At 44.3% G+C, this 14133-nt stretch overlaps 1 long non-coding RNA gene across 1 annotated transcript; it reads right to left on the bottom strand.

Moving 5' to 3' along the window:
• Positions 1-1891: 1891 nt before the first annotated feature.
• Positions 1892-9009, bottom strand: LOC142907632 (uncharacterized). The gene is made up of 4 exons (XR_012931143.1): positions 8722-9009; positions 5986-6291; positions 4633-4677; positions 1892-2458 (listed from the first exon to the last, which is right to left on the bottom strand). It is a non-coding gene; the product is annotated as an uncharacterized LOC142907632 (long non-coding RNA).
• Positions 9010-14133: the final 5124 nt, after the last annotated feature.

Raw genomic sequence — 14133 nt, forward strand, 5'->3', positions numbered from 1 at the left:
ACTGACCAGGGCCGAGCGCCCAAGCCCCGTTATGACCCCACGGCTCCCCACCACCCGACGCATGATGTGTTGCATGGTGGAGTGTGCGAGTATCGTGTGGGGGCCGAGAACGTGAGGTGCCACGATTTGCCTGAGTCCGTCGTGAAGGTGAAGGCGAGCGCGGTGCCGAGGAGCGTGGACCAGAGACTCGGCAGCGAGGAGCGCAGCATCCAGAGTACACATGTTCTCGCAGGCCACAGTTGTGACAAGTGATGGACGCTCTGTCTCGGTGCAGAGGCATCCATCCCCACTGGCGGGAATCCTGTTAGCAATGGCAATCGCTGGATTGCCAATTCTGCGCCGAAGAGGACATGAAGCCCTAGTCTTTGTGACATTCCCCCTCGGGGTTGCCGGCGTTGATGAACGCACCAAGTGCGCCTGAATGCACCGTGCGGCGCACTGGGAGAAAAAATTGTCGTCGTCCACTGCCGGCATCACGATGTGCAACTCGCGTGCCAGGCTGAGGAGCTTCTCCAACACCAGCGCATCGATCCCTTCGTAATCAATGTACGGGAACGTGGCTCTGGCTAGGGCCAGGAGCGCACTGCAGAAGGAAAGGGGAGATTCGGACTCACCCTTCCTTCTGTTGTTGAAGTGATGGCGTGAATCCGAAAACGGTCCGTAGATCATGCATGTGAAGGAGCGCCTGTTACAGTGTGGAGCGGTTCCCACGAGGTATGGTGATGAGCATGGCGAGGGCGCCGATGTCCAATGCCCCTGGAAGCGCCCAGAGCGCATCCCCCTCAGACCATCGCAGTGCGAGAGGAAGCAGAGTTGGAAGGCCGCCCAATCGCCGTCCGCAACCGGAAACGCTTTCAGCACCGGCAGGTGCTGTTGGATGGTTAGCGATTGTCCCCCGGACAGTGGGGGGTCTTCTGGCTTGGCGCTTACTCTAGCTCCGGCGGCCAAAATGTCGGCCTCCTATGGCCTTCGCGCCATCAATGACATTACACAATCCGGTTGGTTCCCGCCGGGTCCGGCAGTGACGCGCATCCCATCTTGCATTGCGCACCCGGCGGAAGCGTCCCTCACCATGGCGGGAAATTAGAAAATTTTGGCGGGATTCTCAGCAGCGGTGGCGGCGGTGTCCATTGCCCGCTGTGCTGCGATTTCCACCCTGGCCCCGGCCTCCTTGCGGTGAATGTCGCCGAGGATGGTGGCCGCGGCCTGAAGCAGCTCTGCAAGTGAAGGTGCACCTCTTGCAGCGAGCTGCGTGGTGACAGGGAGACGACGGGTGGCGGGCCGGGCAGGTTCCCGGCCGGCAGCACTTCGCCGTCCCCAGCCAGGATCGCCGGACCCACGGTCGCCTGGTCGTCGTCGTTTTCCTCCGGGCTCCTGGCACGGTTCTTGCGTTTTGTGTCCATGGCCACTTCTGTCACCATATGTAGTGAGCCCAAGGACGAGAGGGAACCGGTAGTTGTAGCGACACTTTTATTTAACAACACTAATGTACAGGGTCCCTAACACAAAGGGGTAATGGCCCCTTACACCCACTACCTGGGGAGATATGGCCTCCGGGCTATCGTTCCTCCTCACACTGGAGACCACTCTGCACTCAGCCCTCCAGCTAGGGGCCCTAGGGGAGGCTATCCTGACCCGATTCAGCCAAGGTCCTCGGGTCCCGGCCACTGGCCCACTCAGTCCCGGCCCTTAGAAGGACAGCGGGTCTGGGGGTCCCAGGGTCATACTCAAAGCCCGGTCTTAAGTCTTCGGCTTGAGGAACACTGCCGAACCCGGGTCAGGGGTCCGGCTTTTATTCACGTGCCAGGGACCCAACGCCACTGGCCACGCCTCCCTTCCAGAGTTCCAGAGGGACATGGAATCTTCCCCCAGCCCCCCTCTTGGGGTCTGGGGAACCTTGGTGGCCCACACATTACACCCTACTGGTGGATGTCTGCTAGTGCAGGCAAGTACCCCGTTTATCGCGTTACATATGCATTGACCTCAAAATTATGGCCTTGTCTCTGCCCCGGTGATAGACTATAGAAAAATGCAAAAATGCGAACAGCACAAAGACAATGCAAATATCAAAGGATTAATATCTCTTTTTGAGATATTAGATAGCATTGACTTCAAACAAATATGTTACTGGAGAAAAAATATTTGAAAAACAGCAAACCTGTGCACTGAACACCAGCATCGGATCTCGTAGTGCAAGTGTTTGCATTTCCTTTGGTCAGTGTGCAGTTGAAGAGAGACTCTTCCAATGAACCACACGTGGCTGTCCACTTCGGGCTTGGGCCTTTGCCATAGTTGGCCTGGTTATCGACAGCGCGTCCACATTGCATTTGTCGACACACAACATCGGCTCCATATGAACTCCAGGCATAGTCACAAAGCGAACCCCAAGATCCATTGTTAAATATTTCCACTCGGCCTCTGCAAGTCATTTCACGATCCACCAGCCGAATGGTTCCATCTGGAGAACACAATGTCACATGTAAAAAATTGGTTATATCAGTATAAAAAATTGCTAGGTATATCAATATACATTTTGGTTAATTAGCCATATGTAAATATCAGACACAAATTAAGTACAGTGAGGGAAAAAATGATTTGATCCCCTGCTGATTTTGTACGTTTGCCCACTGACAATATCCTCCAGTTTTTTCACATTTAGAATCAACGTCACACGTTCAGAGTATTTGGCTGCTGCTATAAATTTCCACATTTGTGATGGCCAGGTCACATCTGAAAAAGAGCTACATAGCTTTGTGTGCCTTACCTCCTTCTACACCAAGGTCCCGAACTGTTATAGCCTCACATTACTATACTATACACTACTATATACTGCAGTACTATACACTAGACTACTATATTCAGTGAGGGAAAAAAGTATTTGATCCCCTGCTGATTTTGTACGTTTGACCACTGACAAAGAAATGATCAGTCTATAATTGTAATGGTAGGTTTATTTGAACAGTGAGAGACAGAATAACAACAACAAAATCCAGAAAAACGCACGTCAAAAATGTTATAAATTGATTTGCATTTTAATGAGGGTAATAAGTATTTGACCCCCTCTCAATCAGAAAGATTTCTGGCTCCCAGGTGTCTTTTATACAGGTAACGAGCTGAGATTAGGAGCACTCCCTTTAAGAGTGTGCCTGTATAAAAGACACCTGTCCACAGAAGCAATCAATCAATCAGATTCTAAACTCTCCACCATGGCCAAGACCAAAGAGCTCTCCAAGGATGTCAGGGATAAGATTGTAGACCTACACAAGGCTGGAATGGGCTACAAGACCATTGGCAAGCAGCTTGGTGAGAAGGTGACAACATATTCTTAGTTTTTTCGGTAAAGTCAACGTGACTTTACCGAAAAAAACTAAGAATATGAATTACTGCAGTCACGAAAGCTTTAAATCAAAATTTAAGGTGACAACAGTTGGTGCGATTATTCGCAAATGGAAGAAACACAAAATAACTGTCAATCTCCCTCGGCCTGGGGCTCCATGCAAGATCTCACCTCGTGGAGTTGCAAGGATCATGAGAACGGTGAGAAATCAGCCCAGAACTACACGGGAGGATCTTGTCAATGATCTCAAGGAAGCTGGGGCCATAGTCACCAAGAAAACAATTGGTAACACACTACGCCGTGAAGGACTGAAATCCTGCAGTGCCCACAAGGTCCCCCTGCTCAAGAAAGCACATATACATGCCCGTCTGAAGTTTGACAATGAACATCTGACTGATTCAGAGGACAACTGGGTGAAAGTGTTGTGGTCAGATGAGACCAAAATAGAGCTCTTTGGCATCAACTCAACTCGCCGTGTTTGGAGGAGGAGGAAGGCTGCCTATGACCCCAAGAACACCATCCCCACCGTCAAACATAGAGGTGGAAACATTATGCTTTGGGGGTGTTTTTCTGCTAAGGGGACAGGACAACTTCACCGTATCAAAGGGACGATGGATGGGGCCATGTACCGTCAAATCTTGGGTGCGAACCTCCTTTCCTCAGCCAGGGCATTGAAAATGGGTCGTGGATGGGTATTCCAGCATGACAATGACCCAAAACACACTGCCAAGGCAACAAAGGAGTGGCTCAAGAAGAAGCACATTATGGTCCTGGAGTGGCCTAGCCAGTCTCCAGACCTTAATCCCATAAAAAAAATCTGTGGAGGGAGCTGAAGGTTCGAGTTGCCAAACGTCAGCCTCGAAACATTAATGACTTGGAGAAGATCTGCAAAGAGGAGTGGGACAAAATCCCTCCTGAGATGTGTGCAAACCTGGTGGCCAACTACAAGAAACGTCTGACCTCTGTGATTGCCAACAAGGGTTTTGCCACCAAGTACTAAGTTTTTTTTCAGAGGGGTTAAATACTTATTTCCCTCATTAAAATGCAAATCAACTTATAACATTTTTGACATGCGTTTTTCTGATTTTTTATCTTGTTATTCTGTCTCTCACTGTTCAAATAAACTTACCATTTAAATTATAGACTGATAATTTATTTGTCAGTGGGCAAACGTAAAAAATCAGCAGGGGATCAAATACTTTTTTTCCCTCACTGTATATCTGGTGTGTTTTAAACAAATGAAATGTCTAAATAGTTAGACTTACAATTTAACCAATAATTATAGTTGAACTTACTTTCAGATCCAGTAACAATCAGTAGAGGGTTTGCAGTTTCTGAAGCTGAAAAATCGTATCACATATTAATTAATGTTCTTGTAACAATGACAAATGGGATTTTACTACATTTCTAACAATAAATCGAATGCAGACTAGATACTTTAACCTGACCCAATAATCAGCCACGTACATACGTTATGAGCTCTATAGACATTGCACAGGCAAGAAAAGATGTTATGAATTGTATTTAGTTTCATTTCAATTATGTATCCAGGTCAAACAAGACCTAAGAAAGGGCAGATGGTGGGATACGGCTAAGGCAGATTTTGGAGGTAAAGTGTCTACTGTAGGACAGCTGCAGAATCTGGCGTAGGGAAGAACGCATCGACGAGATGTGGTGGCATCCACAGCTTTGGCCATGGTGACATTTTGATCTCGTGTAAGTAGGGGGGGCACTGCTGATGTTGGTACGTTCGGCCTACCCAGTGACAGAACTGACGAATCAAGTTTCCTCTATCGCACACATACACACACAACATGCTAACGGGTGGAGGAGTTGCTCCGCAACTAAGCCAAAGGCAGCTTGGCACTACATGTTAAGCAATTGTGATGAAAATTATATTGCTGATGAAGATAGTAATTAGCATTATGGTGACCATTATTACTTTATAATGTACACGTTTCCCTCGCACTATGCGGGTTTGGTTTAAGCGATTTCGCGTATATGCGGCAAATCTATTTTGACCCAAAATTAGCTCTTATGCAGTTTGAATTCACTCATATGTCGCTACGCGGTCGTAAGTGAGACAACATTGTGTGTGTACTTTATGTGCTACTTGGCAGGCTGCTGTCTCGTGCAGTGTATTTTGGGTTGGGTAACTGTGCAGGCTATGCTATGCAATTTTGCTTTGGGTACACTTTTTGGAATGCGTCTACCGCATAAAGTGAGAGAAACCTGCATTGTAATTGCTGTAAAATAGTGCTATGTAATGCATGTATTTTGAATTATGAAGGTTACATATTTTATATATTGTACAAGAAAAATGTAATACTTGTGTATTTAAATTCTCTAAACAAGTGTTATATTACGTTAATGGTGATGCTGAAAAATGAGAGATAACTAGAAAAAGAACAAGAGTGGCCATGACTTTGAGACCAAACAATGACTTCTTGAAATTAATCACGAATCGTGAATTGTGACATCATGGCAATGCTTGAATCATTCATCACAATATGTAAATGACTAAAATCAATATCTGCCTGCAGTAGAAACCAAAAAGAAAAATTAAAGTTTACCAAGTTTACCAAGTTCAAATCAAGTTTGCCAGTTGTTTCCGATACAATAGTCATGTAAATTCAAGGATAACATACCCTGGCATATTACTGCAGCGGTTTGAAGTCGGTTGCAATTATTTGTCCCAGACTGCAAGCAGCCAAATATTTCATTCGTAGTTGACGAGCAATCTAAATTATCAGACAACACTGTTCCAGCTCCAACGCCAAACTGTGACATGACTCCATGGGCTACACTCCAACCACAGCCGAGCAGACGACAAATCACGTCTGCATCTTCAGTGTTGACAGTTGAATTACAGATTTCATTCCAAACACCATTTCTCGAAATCGCCACCCTGCCCTCGCAGCGATTTGTTCCACCCACCAGACGGAGTCCTTTAGCTGAAATAGACATGAAATCAAAATGTTACGTAATACAACACTTCAGTTCAAGTGTTTCTCCTGGCCACTTTGTGTGGACTCCCAAGCCGACGTGGAATCACCCCCCACGCAGTCTCTTAAAAAAGGCTATAAGGCACACATTTTCTAAGGGCTCATACAATGGAACAGGACTTGATGCGTGAACTTAGTAGACCCGCTACTCCAGCCATTGCTCGGGAGCCTTGTCATTTTCCTCCACTCGGCAAACCCGGCTCCCAGTGCCTCAAACTCTATTTGGGGCCATCCGAATGTATGCAAAAATCTGTCAAAACATGACCCCTACCCCCCTCCCTGTACGAATACGACAGAACGGCCGATATTTAATCCACGTATAAACGATCAATAATTAATAATATGAACATGTTTAAGAAAACAGATAGTCCACCGCTGCCTGCATTATTATCGAGGCTTTACCCTCCCCCCCCCCGTTTTCTATGTGTACGCACATTGCCAGTAGACCCCCATAGGCAAGCGTACGTATTTGGGATTACACCCTCCCCCCTCTATGCCTACGTACTAAACGGATGGCCCCTTTCTGCCCGTTCTTCAATAACGTTTCCTGAACCCCGCCTTTCTTCCAGAACCTTCCCTGCTCACCCCCCACTCTCATACCCTGCCCCATGACAACTCCCACCACTCTCCAAGCTCTGCTCTTCTTATCGAACCCTCCACAACCTCCACGAGCTTCTGCACTGGCCCAGTTCAGGTGAATCACTGGTCACTACTCATAGGATTGGGTGAAATATTTTTCAAGTTATTAACCAAGCAAAGTCGTAACTTGCTGTGGTGCTTCCATTCTTCCCTGCCGTTTGGCTGTTATCTCCGACTCTCTGAGTTGCAATGCACTATTAGGTGCCTCTGCATTAATGGGCTGGGGTCTCACTAACATGGCCACCTCTGCTCCCTTAGCCTCGATATATCGATGGTTCTGGCTGTGTGATGGGCTGTGTGTCTCACTGATGCGACCACCGTTGCGGTGGTTCTCTTGCGTGGACGTGCTTGCCTCTCAAAGCGCAGTTGGCAGCGCCGCAGCTTGTGTTACACATAGACATGACATTAACTTGCTAATCCCCCTAATCTCTCTCCCTAATCTCCCCCATTAACACAACTGACGTGCTTGCGTATGGGGATGGAATTCCTTTGCAGCTGACCCCGCCCGCTTGTCCTTCGCCACATATTTAACCTCTTGTTGTAACAGCTCTCTCGCTGGTTCAGCAGTTCCACTGCTGGATTTTTTTTCGGACGACCGCTTGTGTTGCGATCGAAACGTCGTGATATATTATATTTTATTTTTCTACCGAGGTGACTTCACCAAAAGAACCAAAGAGTATGGATTCCTGCAGTCACGCAAGTTTTAAATGAGATTTTTTTTTAGATAAGACAATTCAGTTTAAAATTTTAGTGACAAATGATAGTTTGTGAATTTTTAAAGCATCTCCATTTTAAATTAGTTAAATCAGTTGTAATATTGGTTCTCAAAGTAATAAAATGCTTATGTATGGTACAGGTGTGTCGTGCTTAACGAGCAATTTTAATTTAGCCCATATTCGCAAAACGAGCACGTTTTAACGTAACGAGCGGAGATTCTGATTCTGGAGACCGATCGATCAAATGCATCCCATGGCGGCAGGGGGCGAAACGCGGCCTGCAGTTGTTTGTTTACCAGTCTCCTGTGGTATGCTGCCTCAGAGCGTGCTTCACTGTGTCGGGAAGGGGGCCTTGTGGTGGCACTGTAATGGGTGGGTGGTAGAGCAGTGGAGCAACGGCTCGCGTGCGGCGCTACGAACCCGGTGACCCGAGTTCGATTCCCGCTCACGGCCAAAACCGGTGTTGAGCATCTGAATCGGTCCTGGACCTCCTCTAGGACTCAGACTCAAATGAGTACCTGATGCGGTGTGTAAACATTGGCACTAGGGAGACATATGCGGCCGGGCATAGTGATGGCCAATCACCCCTACGTGTACCATACTGGCCTTTAGAGGCGCTCCCTAATAGCACTTGCCCCAGCAATCTGTGAAGGTGGCTCTTGCTCTCTGGTCCATCATGCGTGGTAAGTGTTAAAGGTGATGTTTTATTCCTTTATTTAAACATACAGTAATTTATATTTCTCACGTTAAAAAAGTTGTTCAAGATTTTTAAATTTTGGGGCTCAAACTTATTTCAGCTTTGAACATGGGAGTCAATGGGAAAACGATTATCGTTAAACTATTTTTGCTTACCAAGACATTTTCTCGGAACGTATCTCGCTCGTTAAGACATGCATGTATTTAATTTTCTTCGTAGTATTAGCATCCCAACACGTGCATCATTTTCATAATTGAGCAAGAGTATACTTCATAATTGAGCAAGAGTATACTTCACGTGTGATTTGGTGGTCTGGAAAATACATACCTGTGCAAATAGTGTATTGAAATCCTTGCTGTATGCAGTCATACTTATTTATTGGTGCCACAGTGCATTCTGAAGCATTCTCTGCAGCAACATCGCACTGAACACTCAAGATGGGCGTCGGTAGCGGAGTGTTTTCAGATATGGCCCAGATTTTATATCCACATCCCAATTCACGGCAGGCAATGTTTCCCAAGTAATCCCTGACCCCGCATGGAGTCCCCCATTGGCCATTGGTAAATATCTCCACACGGCCTTGACATTCCATTTCACGGTCAGCCAGACGGATTATATCACCTAAATAAACAGGTGTAAATTTGTCATCATATAAGCAATTACGTATGTAACAAACAACAGTATATAAGGATGTTACTATATCTGTCCATACAATGCGTTTGACATAATGAAGATTAGACCATTAGTCTCCAACACACGGATTGCCATCATTACCTGACCACCTTTATCCCCCAACAAGACTTGACTTTCCTAGTAGCAGACCTATGAGATCTTCACTCAAAACTGCTCTAGAGGAGTTGTACACCCCTATCTGCCACTGCTATTCAGTGGCCTAAAATAAAATAAAATGTTTCGCTCCGGATGACCGCTGCAAAGTATGATCTGTGTTTTGATTTAGTGTGCTGATCTTAAAGGTGCATTAAAAAAGTTTGATACTCCTACTGATGCTCCTGCTGTTGCGGAATGACTCATGCAGCCAGCTATGGCTACAGGTTTTGATGGTACATGTTTTTTACGTAGTTTATTGTGAAATTTTGGTCACAGTTCCTATGATCACTGTTGCATTGCTTTTATGGCTTTATTTTGGTAATTTCTAAAAGTTTTTTGGTTTGGCAATGTTTGTTTGTTGTAGTACGGAGTAAGAATGATAGCGTTAATCAAAATAGTCTTATGGTTGTTGTTGTTTGACTTGCATCCCACTGGGATTTTTGCACAGCGTTGGTGTACGGTGCTTTTTCTGGAAGATTTTTGCTGTTTTTTCATGTAATTTTCTGTTTGCACATAGTCACTTTAAGGTGTTTTCTTGTTCATGTTTTGTTTTTTGTTTGTTGCGGTTGCACCCGATTCAAGAGCTGAATGGCTCACATGGCTATACCAAATAAATGAAACTGAAATGTGTGGCTTAGGCTCAAATTGACAATCCACAATGTAAGATAACATAAACATGTGTTACCTGAAAGATGAAGTCGTTTTCATAATTACTGTATTTGCAGCTATGCGTGTAAAACGTGTCTAGCATTGTTTGAGTTCTGACAATAATATTTTCCTTTCAACCAAAGATGCTCGAGAGTCTTGTAGGTGTGACTAGCTGCTAGATAGGGGTTCCCATACCAGGCTGGTACTCGGTGAGACAAAATGTGCACCCTTCAACCCAGCACAGTCTACCCCTCCCCCATGTACTTACTTCTCGAGGTAGTTGTGATCATTGGATAGTTTTGATTCCCTGCAGCTGATGGGGTGGGGGGGATAACAAAGTTTGTATTTTCGAACAGGCAAATCGCAACATAAATTAACATAGTTGATTTCACAGGCAATATTAGGATTCAAAATAGATTTTATGTTGGGCCACATTGATCTGACCAAATCTGCGTAGTTAAGATCGTGCAGCACCTGACACAGCCAAACGCAGCATGTGGATGTTGCCAAATCGCGAATAGTTGAATTAAAAAGGCACGAAAGTTCAATTGGTATACAAATAATATATCTTGAATCAGAATTTCGCAAAAGAAAAATATGCGAAAGAAGAGGTGTGACTTTGTGTGGAGAGCCTCTCCTGAACATTAGGAGAGTGGGCCCAAGTACTCTCCATGTGTCCATTATCTTTACGCGTTCTATTACTCCACAGTGCCTGTTGCACATATCAGAGTTGCAATCTCGATTTAACCAGTTGGATGGCTGGGTTGAGCTATTCATTATAGAGACCTGCACCAGGCCGTTGCTAGATGTCAGTCCTCTTCTGTTAGCCCCTCTCCATTCTGTCCCTTTGTTTTTGGGAAAAAGTGGTCTAATTCTGTTTTTAACTCCATGAAATCTGGCTTGCTATAAAGTAGTGAGGGATGATGGGTAGTGGGTGGGGACAGTCACCCCAAAAAATACTTCTCTGTATCACGTTCATGACTCTGTGGGATAATGAAAAATATACATATCTCCATATTGTGAACACTCGCAATGCCTACTAAAATCGAGTTTTAACCAGGAACAAAACCTCCTTTTGAGAAATGTAAAAAAAAAATACTTGTAAATATTTAATAAAACTGTAAGAAAATGTATACAACAGGACAATGACATTTACAAGTACCGTATTTTCCCACATATAGCCTGCATATGCATATAACCCGCAGACGCATATACCCCGCAAACATAGCGTTTTGTGTAAAACAAATTTCAGATAGCCCGCACCTCCATATACCCCGCATGCATTAATATCTTTAACGTCGTTACCACAGCTTAATTCCATTACATAAATACGAACTTTACATTTGTGATACATTCCACTATCAATTGTTAACATTAAAATAATAACGTGCACAAAGAAAACAAACTAACCGGAAACGAGTGAACTTAAAACAGTAAATAAGTAACAAAAGTAAAAATACAATAAATAAGTAACACATAACTGGTAGATAAGTAAGTACAGTGTTAGCCCTGGTAGATTGATCCACTGCGCAGACAATAGCAGCACTACGGTAACGCCGTTGCCTCGCCCCCAACCCCCCAGCTCTCTCTCCCCCCAACTCTCCCGTCGCCAGTAAACAAAAGTGCGCCCACTTCAAATATTGTCGTTTAATTGTACGAACAATTCGAATAATTTAAAACGTGATAACATGTGCAATTTTAGTGTGAGTGGTTTATTCAGCAGTGCTTTAGTCAAAGGTAAGTGTTGCATAGTGGATAGTCCTACCATGAAAAAATTCAACGAGTTATGACATGTCACACGTGTAAAACATTTTTGGGATAGCCCGCACCTCCGTATACCCCGCAGGGTCTTGTTTTGTTTGTAAAAAGCGGTATACCCCGCGGGTATATGCGTGAAAATACGTTACTTTCAATTATCAAAACCCAAAACAACTCATTGCTCACCTTCACAAATGATGGCAGCTGTCTGGAAATGGTTACAATCATTGGTTCCATATAAAAGGTTCTCGTATATCCTGTTGCCAGCTATGTTTAAGTTATCAGGGAAAATGGTTCCATTTCCTTGTCCAAATGCCGACAGGTTTCCATAGGCAAGACTCCAGCCACAGCCAAGGAGACGGCAAATGTCATCTCCGATGGCCCTGTTCAAAGTGGAGCTGCATAGCTCGCCCCACATTCCGTTCTTTTGGACTTCCATCCGGCCCTCACAGCGGTTGTTTCCCCCAACCAGACGAAGCCCTGCAGCTGCAGGTCAAAATAAAAGCCATTGCGAAACATGACGCATGAGTACATAATACAAAGCGTAATGAATTATCTCAGGAATATATTTACAGCCAGTAGTCACTTCCTGTGTCAATTTAGTTTGACTATTTATCTTTCTTATCTTATTTTATCATAATCCATAATGAGCAAATCATGACACAGGTATTAAAATGCAAACTCTAGAAACACAATTGTAGTTGTTGTTATTATATTTTTTAAACCAGTGATTCAATTGAAAACAGTAAACTGTTGAATATAAAGCCACTGAATGTCAAGACTGTAAAATAAATAGCAATACAAAGTCTAAACTATAACATGAATATATAAAATGGAATACCCAATAAAAAAATTATTTTAGATTTAACACAATTAAATAAATGCATATCTATGGGACCTTTTGCCTTGGAATAGATGTATGTTTGGTGTTTTCACATTTTTACATCTCCTGTATTATTTCCGGAAAGAATAAAGAACATTCTTAACTTCACGTCTAAAAAAACTGCCATAACATATTCGGGAAAAATACTAAAAACTGAGTGCAAATTGAGAATATATGATTTTGAGGCTTCTGCAAATCAATCTAAGACACGTTACTATATATTGCTCCACTTTGTTGTCCACTTTAACGGGGCTTATTCTAACTTCTAGGCAGATATTGTTGCATATTTCGTGAATTGAAACCTGGCATCCCGAGTGATGGGCTCCAGTTTAGGAAGCGAAAATCTCCACCTCAGGTTTTTAAAACACCTCAGGTGTTGCTCAACACCGGTGTACATTAAGTGCAGCGGTATTGAGCTGTCACCACTGGGCTCTTGTGGAAGCTGTACAGACTACGAGCAGTGCAGAACAGGGTTTGCCACTTTCTATCGCTCTAACCGGAACCATAAGCCACCACTGCAAATGATGGAATCGTGTGTGTGTCACCCTGGGTTTCATTGATTTAGAATATATGTTTAAAGGCATACCTGAGCATGAAACATAGCTCTTCATTGGATCTCCATTGGAACCACTGCAGTATCGGTTTTCTTGCGATAGTGTACACTGTGACAGGGAATTCTCTAATCCCGTGCATGAAGCGACCAATGCAGTGTTATATCCTTCCACGTTGTAATCATTGTAGGGGTATGATTGGCCACAGCCCAACTCCTGGCACAAAGCATAGCTAATGTATGGGTAATAGAAGCATACACTCTCCCATGTGCCATTCTGAAGTATCTCCACTCGGCCCTGGCAGCTGTACAGCCCATCGACCAGACGCAGGGTCGCATCTGTGAGAAAGAAAAACAATTCACGTGTTATTATTTCCTCGTTAACAATTCGGATATGCGCAATTATGAAACCTCACAATTGAAATACATATTCTATGGCTCTTTCGGTAAAGTCACGTATGTTGAAAAATAATAGCAATAAAATGATAAAAATAAAGTGAATACAAAATAATAAAATATCACGACGTTTCGATTCCAACACAAGCGGTCGTCATCAGGAATAGGGAGGTAAGCCTCTGAGGGCAAGCTGTTTATAAAGGTTTAGAGATGGGCAGGGCAGCTAATGTTGTTGTCGGAGAGGGCCCCAACACCGGCAGTAGGTCTACACCAATCAAAGTATTGCACCTCGCTCCACACACAGACACACTGCTGATGGTGGAGGTGAACAAGAAAACACAAATCAAGTCATGACCCAAAGTGGTTGATGACATCTTTCCAATGATTGCTGAGTTTAAAACCGTCGTCTCGGTTGAAATTGTGTCTGTGTCTGTATATATGGTTGGCTTCGTGAACAAATCTTTGTTGATAGCTAGTCGGCTTTCAAAGTACCATCGTCTTAGAGAAATCCATTTAATGTGAGCCAGCCGCATTAAAGTAATAATCAGCCATGGCAGAAATATTGGTCCTGCCGTGTTTCAGATCTGCCATATGTTCATGAACACGGTCTGAGACATGTCGTTTGGTTTCCCCAATGTAACTGCTGCCGCAGATACAGCTTAGTAGATGCCGGGAT

This window comes from Petromyzon marinus, chromosome 80, assembly GCF_048934315.1.
Source record: "Petromyzon marinus isolate PM22_M1 ecotype Great Lakes invasive population chromosome 80, UKy_Petmar_22M1.pri1.0, whole genome shotgun sequence".
NCBI lineage: Eukaryota > Metazoa > Chordata > Hyperoartia > Petromyzontiformes > Petromyzontidae > Petromyzon > Petromyzon marinus.